Source organism: Chrysochloris asiatica, unplaced genomic scaffold (genome assembly GCF_000296735.1).
Source record: "Chrysochloris asiatica unplaced genomic scaffold, ChrAsi1.0 scaffold00080, whole genome shotgun sequence".
Classification (NCBI taxonomy): Eukaryota; Metazoa; Chordata; class Mammalia; order Afrosoricida; family Chrysochloridae; genus Chrysochloris; species Chrysochloris asiatica.
The window spans coordinates 4,608,100-4,613,575 of record NW_006408598.1 but is presented as its reverse complement, the minus strand read 5'-3'; the positions used below and the strand labels follow the sequence as shown (position 1 = coordinate 4,613,575).

At 38.6% G+C, this 5,476-nt stretch overlaps 1 pseudogene; it reads left to right on the top strand.

Annotated features, from left to right (window-relative positions):
- The window catches only part of LOC102836469, a 9,820-nt pseudogene extending 6,283 nt beyond the window's left edge, over positions 1–3,537 (top strand).
- The last annotated feature ends 1,939 nt before the right edge of the window (positions 3,538–5,476 follow it).

Sequence of the window (5,476 nt, the reverse complement as noted above, 5' to 3'; positions counted from 1 at the left end):
TGGAGAGCAAGTTTCAGTGTCTCTTCTGAAATCCATTTTGGCCTTTTCCTTTGATCTTCATTAGTAAATGTTTGAAGTCCTCTTCACTTTCAGCAAGCAAGGTTGTATCATCTGCATATTGCAGGTTGTTAATGAGTCTTCCTTCAATCCTGATGCCACGTTTTTCTTCATATAAGCCAGCTTCTTGGATTATTTGCTCAGCATACAGGTTGAATAAGTATGGTGAAATAATACAACCTTTCCATACACCTTTCTTAATTTTAAACCATTCAGTGTTCCATTGTTCTGTTCAAACAACTGCCCCTTGGTCAATGTACAGATTCCTCATGAGTGTTCCAGAATACTCATACTTCGCAATGTTGTCCATAGTTTGTCATGATCCACACAATCAAATGCCTTTGTGTAGTCAATAAAGCACAGGTAAACATCTTTCTGGCAATCACTGCTTTCAGGCAAGATCCATCAGACATCAGCAATGATAGCCTTCATTCCAGGGCCTCTTCTGAATCCGGCTTGAATCTCTGGAAGTTCTCTGTCAATGTATGCTTGCAGCCATTTCTGTATTACCTTTAGTAAAACTTTAATTTCATGGGATATCCAAAGAGATTATCCAATGATTTCCACATTCCATTGGGTCACCTCTGTTTAGAACGGGCACAAATATGGATCTCTTCCAATCAGTCAGCCAGATAGTCGTCTTCCAAATTTCTTAGTAGAGATGAGTGAGTGCCCCATGTGCTGCCTCACATTCTTGAAAGATTTCTATTTTTATTCCATCAATTCCTGGTGCCTTGTTTTTTGCCAATTCCTCCAATGCACCTTGGACTTCCTTCTTCAGTATCATTGGTTCTTGATCATATGCTACCTCTTGAAACAGTTGAACAGGAACCATTTCCTTTTTGGTACTTTGACTCTGTGTATTCCTGCCATTTTCTTTGATGCTTTCTGCATCATTCAGTAACTTGCCCAGAGACTCTTTCAATAATGAAAGTTGAGGCTTGAATTTATTCTTCAGTTCCCCCAGCTTGAGAAATGCTGAGCATGTTCATCCTTTTTGGTTTTCTGATTCCAGATCTTTGCACTTTGTTGTAATATTTGACTTTATCTTCTTGAGCTGATCTTTTAAATTTTTCTGTTTAGCTCTTGGACCTCCTCATTTCTTCCATTTGCTTTAGCATCTCTACACTGGAGAGCAAGTTTCAGTGCCTCTTCTGAAATCCATTTTGGCCTTTTCCTTCTTTTTTGTCTTCTTAATGACTTTTTGCTTTTCTCATGTATGATGTTCTTTATGTCATCCCACAACTCTTCTGGTCTTCAGTCTTTAATGTATCAAATCTGTTATTCAGATGATCTCTAAATTCAGGTGGGATATAGTCAAGCTCCTATTTTTGCTCTCGTGTACTTGTCTTCATTTTCTTCAGCTTCAGTTTGAACTCACATATTAATAATTGATGGAGTCCTGGTGTGGCACTGTGGGTTAATGCGCCAGACTGCCAATCCATTTGAAATGCAAGGTTGGTGGTTCAAGCTCATCAGCTACTCCTCGGAAACCCTATCCAGTGTCACTATAGGTTGGAATCAACTTGATGGCACTTAATAACAACAACAGTAATTGATGGTCTGTTCCACAATCTGCCCCGACCTTGTTTTGACTGATGATATGGAGCTTTTCCATCGTCTCTTTCCACAGATGTAGTCAATTTGATTTCTATGTATTCCATCTGGTGAGGTCCATGTGTATAGTCGTCTCTTACGCTGTCTAAAGAAGGTAATTGAAATGAACAAATCATTGATTTTGCAGAATTCTATCATGTGTTCTCAAGCATCCAACTACTAATCTTTCCTCTTTTCTCCCAAGCTTTGCATTCCAATCACCAGGAATGATCAGTACATCTTGATTGCATTTTTTTTTTTTTTTTTTATCAATTTCTGATTGAAGAAGTTGGTAGAATTCTTCTATTTCATCCTCACTGGCTTTAGTGGTTGGTGCATAAATTTGAATAATAGTGGTATTAACTGGTCTTCCCTGTTGGTGTATGGATGTTATCCTATCTCATACAGTGTTGTACCTCATGACTGAGCTGGATATGTTCTTTTTGACAATGAATGCAAGACCATTCCTCTTCAATTTGTCATTCTCGGCATAGCAAGCCATGTGGTTGTCAGATTCAAAATGGCCAATACCAGTCCATTTTAGCTCACTAATACCTCAGATATCAATGTTTATATGTTCCATTTCATTTTGACAACTTCCAATTTTCCCAGATTCATACTTCGTACAATCCATGTTCCTATTTTTAATGGATGTTTACAGCTCTTTCTCTTCATTTTGAGTTGTGACCCATCAGCAAATGAAGGTCCCGCAGGTTTTTCTCCCACAGGCTTTACTCCATTCACATCATCACGGTCAACTATGCTTTGAAGAAGCAGCTCTTTCCCAGTCACATTTTGAGTGCTTTCACACCTGAGGGGCTCATTTACTGGCACTATATCTGACAGTGTTTCTCTGCTATTCACAAGGTTTTCAGTGACTAAAGATTTGGAAGCAGTTTGTCATTCCTTCTTCCTAGTCTGTCTTCATCTGGAAGCTCATCTGAAACCTGTCCATCATAGTGACCCTGCTGATATTTACAATACCGGTGGCATAGCTTTCAGAATCACAGCAACTCACAAGCCACCAAAGTACAACAAACTGACAGACGAGTGGTGTACAAACTGACAAACAAGTAGTCACTGCATACGTGGAACAATGTCAGATAGCACCAGAATATTGAATATTTAAACATGATGAAGAACACCAGAATAATGCCAGATAGAGTGCCAGAAAAACTTTGTGGGACACTGAACATTCTTGGAAGTCAAATTGTTGTGATGATGATAATGATGATGGTGCCAACCAAAAGCCATAGGATAGCTGATCCCCACCGTAATAATGAAATCGGCACTCATTTCTTAGATTAAAGAGGTGATGAGTCAAAAGGTGCAATATGATAAGCTGGTCTGAGTTCTTTAACAAGGATAAGTCTCCAGGTCATAATACATTTTAAACTGTATTTTCCTAAATCTCAGTTTATCTGTAAATTGTGACAAATAATTTTACCAGCTCATGAAGTTGTCAGTCTTGTCAACTTCATAATAATGTTTTAATATTATTGTATATAATTAGAAGCCTTATTATATATAATAATCTTAAAAAAGAAACATTCGATAAATGTTAGTTATTATTATTATTTGTCATTATATTTATCCATGTGTGTATTTCCTTAGAGGAAATAAGTGAAAAAGAAGTACAAAAAACAGTTTTGTTGGATACAGCGCAAAAGCCATCAAGTGACTTGTGTGAAAAAAAGTGTGCTGTTTTTTTTTAATTTTACTTTTCTTTCCTCTTCTTCCCAGTCACACTCTCTCTTCCCAGCCTGGGAATCTCCAGGTGGTGGGAACGCACCCCCAAAAGGGTACAGCATGAAGCCCACAGGGTATAATTTTCCCACAGCAGAAGAGGACATTTCTGAAAGCCCCAGCGGTCCCACAAACTAATCCTTTGGCAACTTCTTATGACTCTGGGATTTAGCCCTAAATTTGACTCTCCTACTTGGGCAGAAGCCTTTATTCCTGCCTTACCTGACAAAAGACAGCAGGTCTGGCCATACAGGCAAACCATATTTGCACTTTGTAAAATCCCAACATAAAAGGCAAAAGCCAACACCAATTACTATCTACAAAGATGCATTTGCAGATACCTAACTGACCTTCAGAGATAAAAACTGTGAACACTCTTTCTTCCATACATTTCTCAATATCTATCTGTGCACCTCCACAGCAGTGAATAGAAGGGGGTCCTGAGCGAGTAGACACTCCCACCCACTGCTGGAGGTTTCTACTGTGCACACACACTGACTTGCACAACAAAGGCTACTGGACAGTCTGCTACACTTTTGTTTTTGTTTTTGTGTGCTGGTTTTTGTCTTTGCTTTTATTTTGTTTCTGTGTTTGGACCTTTTGGTCTAATGTTTTTCCTGGGGGTGGGAGCTTTCTCTTCCTACATTACCCAAGAAGAGACAGCAATCATGGCCATACAGCCAAGCTACAAGCAAACCCCACAATATCCCTCCACCTGGACAGGAGCCAAACCAGCTGCTATGCATTACATAGGTAGCTAACACTTGCTAAGATAGCTTGCAGTTGAGTACTAAGAGATGTGAAAAGGGAAGCCTGTCTCCAGATCACATCCACCACAAGATACTCAGTAAGCTTAACAATACAGCAACATATATTTTTAATGATTGAAACCACATTTAACTATTGAAGATGTCCAAGAAAAACAACAAAAGATCTCAGCACATGTCCAAACTAGAAAAGAGTAACTGAGACAAATGAGCTGGAGGGAGACATAGATTTCCCATTATAAGAAGAGCAGGCTTTGTATCTGCCTAAGAAGGAATTCAGAAGAATTATATGGAAATAAATCCAAATGCTTCACAGAGGGGTGGAAGAAAATAAAGAAGAAGTCAGCAGAATGCTACAAGAGCAATCAAGTAAGATAGACAGCATTGGAAACAATTCAAAACCTGCAAAAAGGGACCCAGATGTTTAATAGAAAAGTATCTGAAATGGACAACACTGAAAGGGCAAAGGAGTAGAATTGAAGAGATGGAAGCCAAAACCAATGAGCTAGAAGACAAATCTCTCAATATTGCTAAGATAGACGAGCAAGCAGAAAAAAGGATATAAAAATCTGAAGTGAGTCTAAGATTCATGTTGGATAACATGAAGAGGAATAACAGAGTTATTGTCATTCTGGAACAAGAAGAATCACAGAAATCCACAAAGGAGATAGTTGAGGAGCTACTAGAAGAAAATTTCCCTAACATCTTGAAGGATGAGAAAATAAGCATTCAAGAAGTTGAATGAACCCTAGGAAGGATAGATGCCAAAAGAAAATCACCAAGACATATCATAAACAAGCTCTTCAAAATCAAAGACAAGGAGAGAATCCTAAATGCAGCCACAGAAAAGAGAAGTATTACTTACAAAGGCAAGCAAATCTGACCTCTCAACAGAAACCATGTAGGCAAGAAGGCAATGGGGAGACATATACAAAACCATAAGAGAAAAAGACTGCCAACCAAGAATCATCTAACCAGAAAAGCTGTCAATTAAATATGATGGTGACATCAAACATTCCAGGATAAACAGAAGCTAAGAGACTTTGTCAAAGCCAATGCTTAGCTTCATAACATCCTAAAGGGAATTCTTTGGATGAAAACCAGCAAGAACAGAAAACAACCAGAGATTGACAGACATGGCAACACCACCCAAAACTCAGTTGACAGATAGCAGAGTCCAGAACAGAACAAAATTACAACAAATTCAGAGGACCTGGGAGGTCAATCAAAGATCAAAATAATAACAATATCAAAGAAGGGGAAAATATAGGAACTGAGATCCAGGTGGTGAGGAGGTCAGGTAGATTACA